Source organism: Caloenas nicobarica, chromosome 35 (assembly GCF_036013445.1).
Source record: "Caloenas nicobarica isolate bCalNic1 chromosome 35, bCalNic1.hap1, whole genome shotgun sequence".
Lineage (NCBI taxonomy): Eukaryota > Metazoa > Chordata > Aves > Columbiformes > Columbidae > Caloenas > Caloenas nicobarica.
In genome coordinates, this window is record NC_088279.1 from 151,204 (window position 1) to 162,161 (window position 10,958).

Genomic DNA, 10,958 nt, shown 5'->3' on the forward strand with positions numbered 1-10,958 from the left:
CAGTAGAGCCCGACAGAGCCCGACAGAGCCGACAGAGCCCAGTAGAGCCCGACAGAGCCCGACAGAGCCCAGTAGAGCCCGAGAGAGCCCGACAGAGCCCGACAGGGCCCAGTAGCGCCCAGTAGAGCTCGACAGAGCCCGACAGGGCCCAGTAGCGCCCAGTAGAGCCCGACAGAGCCCGACAGAGCCCGACAGGGCCCGACAGGGCCCGACACAGCCCGTCAGAGCCCGACAGGGCCCAGTAGAGCCCGACAGAGCCCGACAGAGCCCGACAGGGCCCGACAGAGCCCAGTAGAGCCCGACAGAGCCCGACAGAGCCCGACAGGGCCCGACAGGGCCCAGTAGAGCCCGACAGAGCCCGACAGAGCCCGACAGAGCCCGACAGGGCCCAACAGGGCCCAGTAGAGCCCGACAGAGCCCGACAGGGCCCGACAGGGCCCGACAGAGCTCGACAGAGCCCGACAGAACCCGACAGAGACCGACAGAGCCCGACAGGGCCCAGTAGAGCCCGACAGAGCCCGACAGAGCCCGACAGAGCCCAGTAGAGCCCGACAGAGCCCGACAGAGCCCAGTAGAGCCCGACAGAGCCCAGTAGAGCCCGAGAGAGCCCGACAGAGCCCGACAGGGCCCAGTAGCGCCCAGTAGAGCTCGACAGAGCCCGACAGGGCCCAGTAGCGCCCAGTAGAGCCCGACAGAGCCCGACAGAGCCCGACAGGGCCCGACAGGGCCCGACAGGGCCCAGTAGAGCCCGACAGAGTCCAGTAGAGCCCGACAGAGCCCAGTAGAGCCCGACAGAGCCCGACAGAGCCCGACAGGGCCCGACAGGGCCCAGTAGAGCCCGACAGAGCCCGACAGGGCCCAGTAGAGCCCGACAGAGTCCAGTAGAGCCCGCCAGAGCCCAGTAGAGCCCGACAGAGCCCGACAGAGCCCGACAGGGCCCGACAGGGCCCAGTAGAGCCCGACAGAGCCCGACAGAGCCCGACAGGGCCCGACAGGGAACAGTAGAGCCCAGTAGAGCCCGACAGAGCCCGACAGAGCCCCACAGAGCCCGACAGGCCCGACAGGGCCCGACAGGGCCCAGTTTAGCCCAGTAGAGCCCGACAGGGCCCAGTTTAGCCCAGTAGAGCCCGACAGGGCCCGACAGGGCCCGACAGGGCCCAGTAGAGCCCGACAGGGCCCAGTAGAGCCCGACAGAGCCCGACAGAGCCCGACAGGGACCAGTAGAGCCCGACAGGGCCCGACAGGGCCCAGTAGAGCCCGACAGAGCCCGACAGGGCCCAGTAGAGCCCAGTAGAGCCCGACAGAGCCCGACAGAGCCCGACAGAGCCCGACAGAGCCCGACAGGGCCCAGTAGAGCCCGACAGAGCCCGACAGAGCCCAGTAGAGCCCGACAGAGCCCAGTAGAGCCCGACAGAGCCCGACAGGGCCCGACAGGGAACAGTAGAGCCCGACAGGGCCCGACAGGGCCTGACAGGGAACAGTAGAGCCCAGTAGAGCCCGACAGAGCCCGACAGAGCCCTACAGAGCCCGACAGGGCCCGACAGGTCCCAGTAGAGCCTGACAGAGCCCGACAGAGCCCAGTAGAGCCCGACAGAGCCCAGTAGAGCCCGACAGAGCCCGACAGGGCCCGACAGAGCCCAGTAGAGCCCGACAGAGCCCGACAGGGCCCGACAGGGAACAGTAGAGCCCGACAGGGCCCGACAGGGCCCGACAGGGAACAGTAGAGCCCAGTAGAGCCCGACAGAACCCGACAGAGACCGACAGAGCCCGACAGAGCCCGACAGAGCCCGACAGGGCCCGACAGAGCCCGACAGGGCCCGACAGGGCCCAGTAGCGCCCAGTAGAGCTCGACAGAGCCCGACAGGGCCCAGTAGCGCCCAGTAGAGCCCGACAGAGCCCGACAGAGCCCGACAGGGCCCGACAGGGCCCGACACAGCCCGTCAGAGCCCGACAGGGCCCAGTAGAGCCCGACAGAGCCCGACAGAGCCCGACAGGGCCCGACAGAGCCCAGTAGAGCCCGACAGAGCCCGACAGAGCCCGACAGGGCCCGACAGGGCCCAGTAGAGCCCGACAGAGCCCGACAGAGCCCGACAGAGCCCGACAGGGCCCAACAGGGCCCAGTAGAGCCCGACAGAGCCCGACAGGGCCCGACAGGGCCCGACAGAGCTCGACAGAGCCCGACAGAACCCGACAGAGACCGACAGAGCCCGACAGGGCCCAGTAGAGCCCGACAGAGCCCGACAGAGCCCGACAGAGCCCAGTAGAGCCCGACAGAGCCCGACAGAGCCCAGTAGAGCCCGACAGAGCCCAGTAGAGCCCGAGAGAGCCCGACAGAGCCCGACAGGGCCCAGTAGCGCCCAGTAGAGCTCGACAGAGCCCGACAGGGCCCAGTAGCGCCCAGTAGAGCCCGACAGAGCCCGACAGAGCCCGACAGGGCCCGACAGGGCCCGACAGGGCCCAGTAGAGCCCGACAGAGTCCAGTAGAGCCCGACAGAGCCCAGTAGAGCCCGACAGAGCCCGACAGAGCCCGACAGGGCCCGACAGGGCCCAGTAGAGCCCGACAGAGCCCGACAGGGCCCAGTAGAGCCCGACAGAGTCCAGTAGAGCCCGCCAGAGCCCAGTAGAGCCCGACAGAGCCCGACAGAGCCCGACAGGGCCCGACAGGGCCCAGTAGAGCCCGACAGAGCCCGACAGAGCCCGACAGGGCCCGACAGGGAACAGTAGAGCCCAGTAGAGCCCGACAGAGCCCGACAGAGCCCCACAGAGCCCGACAGGGCCCGACAGGGCCCGACAGGGCCCAGTTTAGCCCAGTAGAGCCCGACAGGGCCCAGTTTAGCCCAGTAGAGCCCGACAGGGCCCGACAGGGCCCGACAGGGCCCAGTAGAGCCCGACAGGGCCCAGTAGAGCCCGACAGAGCCCGACAGAGCCCGACAGGGACCAGTAGAGCCCGACAGGGCCCGACAGGGCCCAGTAGAGCCCGACAGAGCCCGACAGGGCCCAGTAGAGCCCAGTAGAGCCCGACAGAGCCCGACAGAGCCCGACAGAGCCCGACAGGGCCCGACAGGGCCAGTAGAGCCCGACAGAGCCCGACAGAGCCCAGTAGAGCCCGACAGAGCCCAGTAGAGCCCGACAGAGCCCGACAGGGCCCGACAGGGAACAGTAGAGCCCGACAGGGCCCGACAGGGCCTGACAGGGAACAGTAGAGCCCAGTAGAGCCCGACAGAGCCCGACAGAGCCCTACAGAGCCCGACAGGGCCCGACAGGTCCCAGTAGAGCCTGACAGAGCCCGACAGAGCCCAGTAGAGCCCGACAGAGCCCAGTAGAGCCCGACAGAGCCCGACAGGGCCCGACAGAGCCCAGTAGAGCCCGACAGAGCCCGACAGGGCCCGACAGGGAACAGTAGAGCCCGACAGGGCCCGACAGGGCCCGACAGGGAACAGTAGAGCCCAGTAGAGCCCGACAGAACCCGACAGAGACCGACAGAGCCCGACAGAGCCCGACAGAGCCCGACAGGGCCCGACAGAGCCCGACAGGGCCCGACAGGGCCCAGTAGAGCCCGACAGAGCCCGACAGAGCCCAGTAGAGCCCGACAGAGCCCAGTAGAGCCCGACAGAGCCCGACAGGGCCCGACAGGGAACAGTAGAGCCCGACAGGGCCCGACAGGGCCCGACAGGGAACAGTAGAGCCCAGTAGAGCCCGACAGAGCCCGACAGAGCCCGAGAGAGCCCGACAGGGCCCGACAGGGGCCGACAGGGCCCGACAGGGCCCAGTAGAGCCCGACAGAGCCCGACAGGGCCCGACAGGGCCCAGTAGAGCCCGACAGAGGCCGACAGAGCCCAGTAGAGCCCGACAGAGCCCGACAGAGCCCGACAGGGAACAGTAGAGCCCAGTAGAGCCCGACAGAGCCCGACAGAGCCCCACAGAGCCCGACAGGGCCCGACAGGGCCCGACAGGGCCCAGTTTAGCCCAGTAGAGCCCGACAGGGCCCAGTTTAGCCCAGTAGAGCCCGACAGGGCCCGACAGGGCCCGACAGGGCCCAGTAGAGCCCGACAGGGCCCAGTAGAGCCCGACAGAGCCCGACAGAGCCCGACAGGGACCAGTAGAGCCCGACAGGGCCCGACAGGGCCCAGTAGAGCCCGACAGAGCCCGACAGGGCCCAGTAGAGCCCAGTAGAGCCCGACAGAGCCCGACAGAGCCCGACAGAGCCCGACAGAGCCCGACAGGGCCCGACAGGGCCCAGTAGAGCCCGACAGAGCCCGACAGAGCCCAGTAGAGCCCGACAGAGCCCAGTAGAGCCCGACAGAGCCCGACAGGGCCCGACAGGGAACAGTAGAGCCCGACAGGGCCCGACAGGGCCCGACAGGGAACAGTAGAGCCCAGTAGAGCCCGACAGAGCCCGACAGAGCCCTACAGAGCCCGACAGGGCCCGACAGGTCCCAGTAGAGCCTGACAGAGCCCGACAGAGCCCAGTAGAGCCCGACAGAGCCCAGTAGAGCCCGACAGAGCCCGACAGGGCCCGACAGAGCCCAGTAGAGCCCGACAGGGCCCGACAGGGAACAGTAGAGCCCGACAGGGCCCGACAGGGCCCGACAGGGAACAGTAGAGCCCAGTAGAGCTCGACAGAACCCGACAGAGACCGACAGAGCCCGACAGAGCCCGACAGAGCCCGACAGGGCCCGACAGAGCCCGACAGAGCCCGACAGGGCCCAGTAGAGCCCGACAGAGCCCGACAGAGCCCAGTAGAGCCCGACAGAGCCCAGTAGAGCCCGACAGAGCCCGACAGGGCCCGACAGGGAACAGTAGAGCCCGACAGGGCCCGACAGGGCCCGACAGGGAACAGTAGAGCCCAGTAGAGCCCGACAGAGCCCGACAGAGCCCGAGAGAGCCCGACAGGGCCCGACAGGGGCCGACAGGGCCCGACAGGGCCCAGTAGAGCCCGACAGAGCCCGACAGGGCCCGACAGGGCCCAGTAGAGCCCGACAGAGGCCGACAGAGCCCAGTAGAGCCCGACAGAGCCCGACAGGGCCCGACAGGGCCCGACAGGGCCCAGTTTAGCCCAGTAGAGCCCGACAGAGCCCGACAGGGCCCGACAGGGCCCGACAGGGCCCGACAGGGCCCAGTAGAGGCCGACAGAGCCCGACAGGGCCCGACAGGGCCCGACAGGGCCCGACAGGGCCCGACAGAGCCCGACAGAGCCCGACAGGGCCCGACAGGGCCCAGTAGAGCCCGACAGAGCCCGACAGAGCCCGACAGGGCCCGACAGGGAACAGTAGAGCCCAGTAGAGACCGACAGAGCCCGACAGAGCCCGACAGAGCCCGACAGGGCCCGACAGGGCCCAGTAGAGCCCGACAGAGCCCGACAGAGCCCGACAGGGCCCAGTAGAGCCCGACAGAGCCCGACAGAGCCCGACAGGGCCCGACAGAGCCCGACAGGGCCCGACAGGGCCCGACAGGACCCGACAGGACCCGACAGGGCCCGACAGGGCCCGACAGGGCCCGACAGGGCCCGACAGAGCCCGACAGGGGCCGACAGGGGCCGACAGAGCCCGACAGGGCCCGACAGGGCCCGACAGGGCCCGACAGGGCCCGACAGAGCCCGACAGAGCCCGACAGGGCCCAGTAGAGCCCGACAGAGCCCGACAGAGCCCGACAGAGCCCGACAGAGCCCGACAGAGACCGAAAGAGCCCGACAGGGCCCGACAGAGCCCGACAGGGCCCGACAGAACCCGACAGAGCCCGACAGAGCCCGACAGAGCCCGACAGAGCCCGACAGAGCCCGACAGGTCCCGACAGGGCCCAGTAGAGCCCGACAGAGCCCGACAGAGCCCGACAGAGCCCGACAGAGCCCGACAGGGCCCAACAGGGCCCGACAGAGCCCGACAGAGCCCAGTAGAGCCCGACAGAGCCCGACAGAGCCCGACAGAGCCCGACAGAGCCCGACAGAGCCCGACAGGGCCCAGTAGAGCCCGACAGAGCCCGACAGAGCCCGACAGAGCCCGACAAAGCCCGACAAAGCCCGACAGAGCCCGACAGGGCCCAACAGGGCCCGACAGAGCCCGACAGAGCCCAGTAGAGCCCGACAGAGCCCGACAGAGCCCGACAGAGCCCGACAGAGCCCGACAGAGCCCGACAGGGCCCAGTAGAGCCCGACAGAGCCCGACAGAGCCCGACAGAGCCCGACAAAGCCCGACAAAGCCCGACAGAGCCCGACAGGGCCCAACAGGGCCCGAAAGAGCCCGACAGAGCCCGACAGAGCCCGACAGAGCCCAGTAGAGCCCGACAGAGCTCGACAGAGCCCGACAGAGCCCGACAGAGCCCGACAGAGCCCGACAGAGCCCGACAGGGCCCAGTAGAGCCCAGTAGAACCCGACAGAGCCCGACAGGGCCCGACAGGGCCCGACAGAGCTCGACAGGGCCCAACAGGGCCCGACAGAGCCCGACAGGGCACGACAGAGCTAGACAGGGCACGACAGGACCTGACAGAGCCCGACAGAGCCCAACAGAGACCGACAGAGCCCGACAGAGCCCGACAGAGCCCGAAAGAGCCCGACAGGGCCCGACAGAGCCCGACAGAGCCCGGCAGAGCCCGACAGGGCCCGACAGAGACCGACAGGGCCCGACAGAGCCCGACAGAGCCCGACAGGGCCCAGTACAGCCCGACAGAGCCCGACAGAGCCCGGCAAAGCCCGACAGGGCCCGACAGGGCGCGACAGGGCCCGACAGGGCCCGACAGAGCCCGACAGGGCCCGACAGAGCCCGACAGGGCCCAGTAGAGCCCGACAGAGCCCAGTAGAGCCCGACAGAGCCCGACAGAGCCCGACAGGGCCCGACAGAGCCCGACAGAGCCCAGTAGAGCTCGACAGAGCCCGACAGAGCCCGACAGGGCCCGACAGGGCCCAGTAGAGCCCGACAGAGTTCGACAGGGCCCGACAGAGCCCGACAGAGCCCGACAGAGCCCGACAGAGCCCGACAGGGCCCGACAGGGTCCAGTAGAGCCCGACAGAGCCCGACAGAGCCCGACAGAGCCCGACAGGGCCCGACAGAGCCCGACAGAGCCCGACAGGGCCCAGTAGAGCCCGACAGAGCCCGACAGAGCCCGACAGAGCCCGACAGGGCCCGACAGGGCCCGACAGGGCCCGACAGGGCCCAGTAGAGCTCGACAGAGCCCGACAGAGCCCGACAGGGCCCAGTAGAGCCCGACAGAGCCCGACAGAGCCCGACAGGGCCCGACAGGGCCCGACAGGGCCCGACAGGGCCCGACAGAGCCCGACAGAGCCCGACAGGGCCCGACAGGGCCCAGTAGAGCCCGACAGAGCCCGACAGAGCCCGACAGGGCCCGACAGGTCCCGACAGGTCCCGACAGAGCCCGACGGGGCCCGACGGGTCCCGACAGAGACCAGTAGAGCCCGACAGAGCCCGACAGAGCCCGACAGGGCCCGACCGAGCCCGACAGAGCCCAGTAGAGCCCGACAGAGCCCGACAGAGCCCGACAGAGACCGACAGGGCCCAGTAGAGCCCAGTAGAGCCCGGCAGAGCCCGACAGAGCCCGACAGAGCCCGACAGAGCCCGACAGAGCCCGACAGGGCCCGACAGGGCCCGACAGGGCCCGACAGGGCCCGACAGGGCCCGACAGAGCTCGACAGGGCCCGACAGGGCCCGACAGGGCCCGACAGAGCCCAGTAGATCTCGACAGAGCCCGACAGAGCCCGACAGGGCCCGACAGGGCCCAGTAGAGCCCGACAGAGCCCGACAGGGCCCGACAGAGCCCGACAGAGCCCGACAGGGCCCGACAGGGCCCGACAGGGCCCGACAGGGCCCGACAGAGCCCGACAGGGCCCGACAGGGCCCGACAGAGCCCGACAGAGCCCGACAGAGCCCGACAGGGCCCGACAGGGCCCGACAGAACCCGACAGAGCCCGACAGAGCCCGACAGAGCCCGACAGAGCCCGACAGAGCCCGACAGAGCCCGACAGAGCCCGACAGAGCCCGACAGAGCCCGACAGGGCCCAGTAGAGCCCGACAGAGCCCGACAGAGCCCGACAGGGCCCGACAGGGCCCGACAGGGCCCGACAGGGCCCGACAGAGCCCGACAGAGCCCGACAGAGCCCGACAGGGCCCAGTAGAGCTCGACAGAGCCCGACAGAGCCCGACAGGGCCCGACAGGGCCCGACAGAGCCCGACAGAGCCCGACAGGGCCCAGTAGAGCCCGACAGAGTCCGACAGGGCCCAGTAGAGGCCGACAGAGACCGACAGAGCCCGACAGGGACCGACAGGGTCCGACAGAGCACGACAGAGCCCGACAGGGCCCGACAGGGCCCGACAGAGACCAGTAGAGCCCGACAGAGCCCGACAGAGCCCGACAGAGCCCGACAGGGCCCGACAGAGCCCGACAGATCCCAGTAGAGCCCGACAGAGCCCGACAGAGCCCGACAGGGCCCAGTAGAGCCCAGTAGAACCCGACAGAGCCCAATAGAGCCCGACAGAGCCCGACAGAGCCCGACAGGGCCCGACAGAGCCCGACAGAGCCCGACAGAGCCCGACAGAGCCCGACAGAGCCCGACAGGGCCCGACAGGGCCCGACAGAGCCTGACAGGGCCCGACAGATCCAAACAGAGCCCGACAGGGCCCAGTAGAGCCCGACAGAGCCCGACAGAGCCCGACAGAGCCCGACAGGGCCCGACAGGGCCCGACAGGGCCCGGTAGAGCCCGACAGAGCCCGCCAGAGCCCGACAGAGCCCGACAGAGCCCGACAGATCCCAGTAGAGCCCGACAGAGCCCGACAGAGCCCGACAGGGCCCAGTAGAGCCCAGTAGAACCCGACAGAGCCCAATAGAGCCCGACAGAGCCCGACAGAGCCCGACAGGGCCCGACAGAGCCCGACAGAGCCCGACAGAGCCCGACAGAGCCCGACAGAGCCCGACAGGGCCCGACAGGGCCCGACAGAGCCTGACAGGGCCCGACAGATCCAAACAGAGCCCGACAGGGCCCAGTAGAGCCCGACAGAGCCCGACAGAGCCCGACAGAGCCCGACAGGGCCCGACAGGGCCCGACAGGGCCCGGTAGAGCCCGACAGAGCCCGCCAGAGCCCGACAGAGCCCGACAGAGCCCGACAGAGCCCAGTAGAGCTCGACAGAGCCCGACAGAGCCCGACAGGGCCCGACAGAGCCCGACAGGGCCCGACAGGGCCCGACAGGGCCCAGTAGAGCCCGACAGAGCCCGACAGGGCCCGACAGAGCCCGACAGAGCCCGACAGAGCCCGAAAGAGCCCAACAGGGCCCAGTAGAGCCCGACAGAGCCCGACAGAGCCCGACAGAGCCCGACAGAGCCCGACAGAGCCCAACAGAGCCCGACAGAGCCCGACAGAGCCCGACAGGGCCCGAAAGAGCCCGACAGAGCCCGACAGAGCCCGACAGAGCCCGACAGAGCCCGACAGAGCCCGACAGAGCCCGACAGGGCCCAGTAGAGCCCAGTAGAACCCGACACAGTCCGACAGAGCCCGAAAGGGCCCGACAGGGCCCGACAGGGCCCGACAGAGCTCGACAGGGCCCAACAGGGCCCGACAGAGCCCGACAGGGCACGACAGAGCTAGACAGGGCACGACAGGACCTGACAGAGCCCGACAGAGCCCAACAGAGCCCGACAGAGCCCGACAGGGCCCGACAGGGCCCGACAGGGCCCAGTAGAGCCCGACAGAGCCCGACAGAGCCCGGCAGAGCCCGACAGGGCCCGACAGAGACCGACAGGGCCCGACAGAGCCCGACAGAGCCCGACAGGGCCCAGTACAGCCCGACAGAGCCCGACAGAGCCCGGCAAAGCCCGACAGGGCCCGACAGAGCGCGACAGGGCCCGACAGGTCCCGACAGAGCCCGACAGGGCCCGACAGAGCCCGACAGGGCCCGACAGAGCCCGACAGGGCCCAGTAGAGCCCGACAGGGCCCGACAGGGCACGACAGAGCCCGACAGAGCCCGACAGAGCCCGACAGGGCCCGACAGGGCCCGACAGGGCCCGACAGAGCCCGACAGAGCCCGACAGGGCCCGACAGGGCCCGACAGGGCCCAGTAGAGCCCGACAGAGCCCGACAGGGCCCGACAGAGCCCGACAGAGCCCGACAGAGCCCGACAGAGCCCGACAGGGCCCGACAGGGCCCGACAGGGCCCGACAGGGCCCGACAGGGTCCAGTAGAGCCCGACAGAGCCCGACAGAGACCGACAGAGCCCGACAGAGCCCGACAGGGCCCGACAGAGCCCGACAGAGCCCGACAGGGCCCAGTAGAGCCCGACAGAGCCCGACAGAGCCCGACAGGGCCCGACAGAGCCCAGTAGAGCTCGACAGAGCCCGACAGAGCCCGACAGGGCCCAGTAGAGCCCGACAGAGCCCGACAGAGCCCGACAGGGCCCGACAGGGCCCGACAGGGCCCGACAGAGCTCGACAGAGCTCGACAGGGCCCGACAGAGCCCGACAGGGCCCGACAGGGCCCAGTAGAGCCCGACAGAGCCCGACAGAGCCCGACAGGGCCCGACAGGTCCCGACAGGTCCCGACAGAGCCCGACGGGGCCCGACGGGTCCCGACAGAGACCAGTAGAGCCCGACAGAGCCCGACAGAGCCCGACAGGGCCCGACCGAGCCCGACAGAGCCCAGTAGAGCCCGACAGAGCCCGACAGAGCCCGACAGAGACCGACAGGGCCCAGTAGAGCCCAGTAGAGCCCGGCAGAGCCCGACAGAGCCCGACAGAGCCCGACAGAGCCCGACAGAGCCCGACAGGGCCCGACAGGGCCCGACAGGGCCCGACAGGGCCCGACAGAGCTCGACAGGGCCCGACAGGGCCCGACAGGGCCCGACAGAGCCCAGTAGATCTCGACAGAGCCCGACAGAGCCCGACAGGGCCCGACAGGGCCCAGTAGAGCCCGACAGAGCCCGACAGGGCCCGACAGAGCCCGACAGAGCCCGACAGGGCCC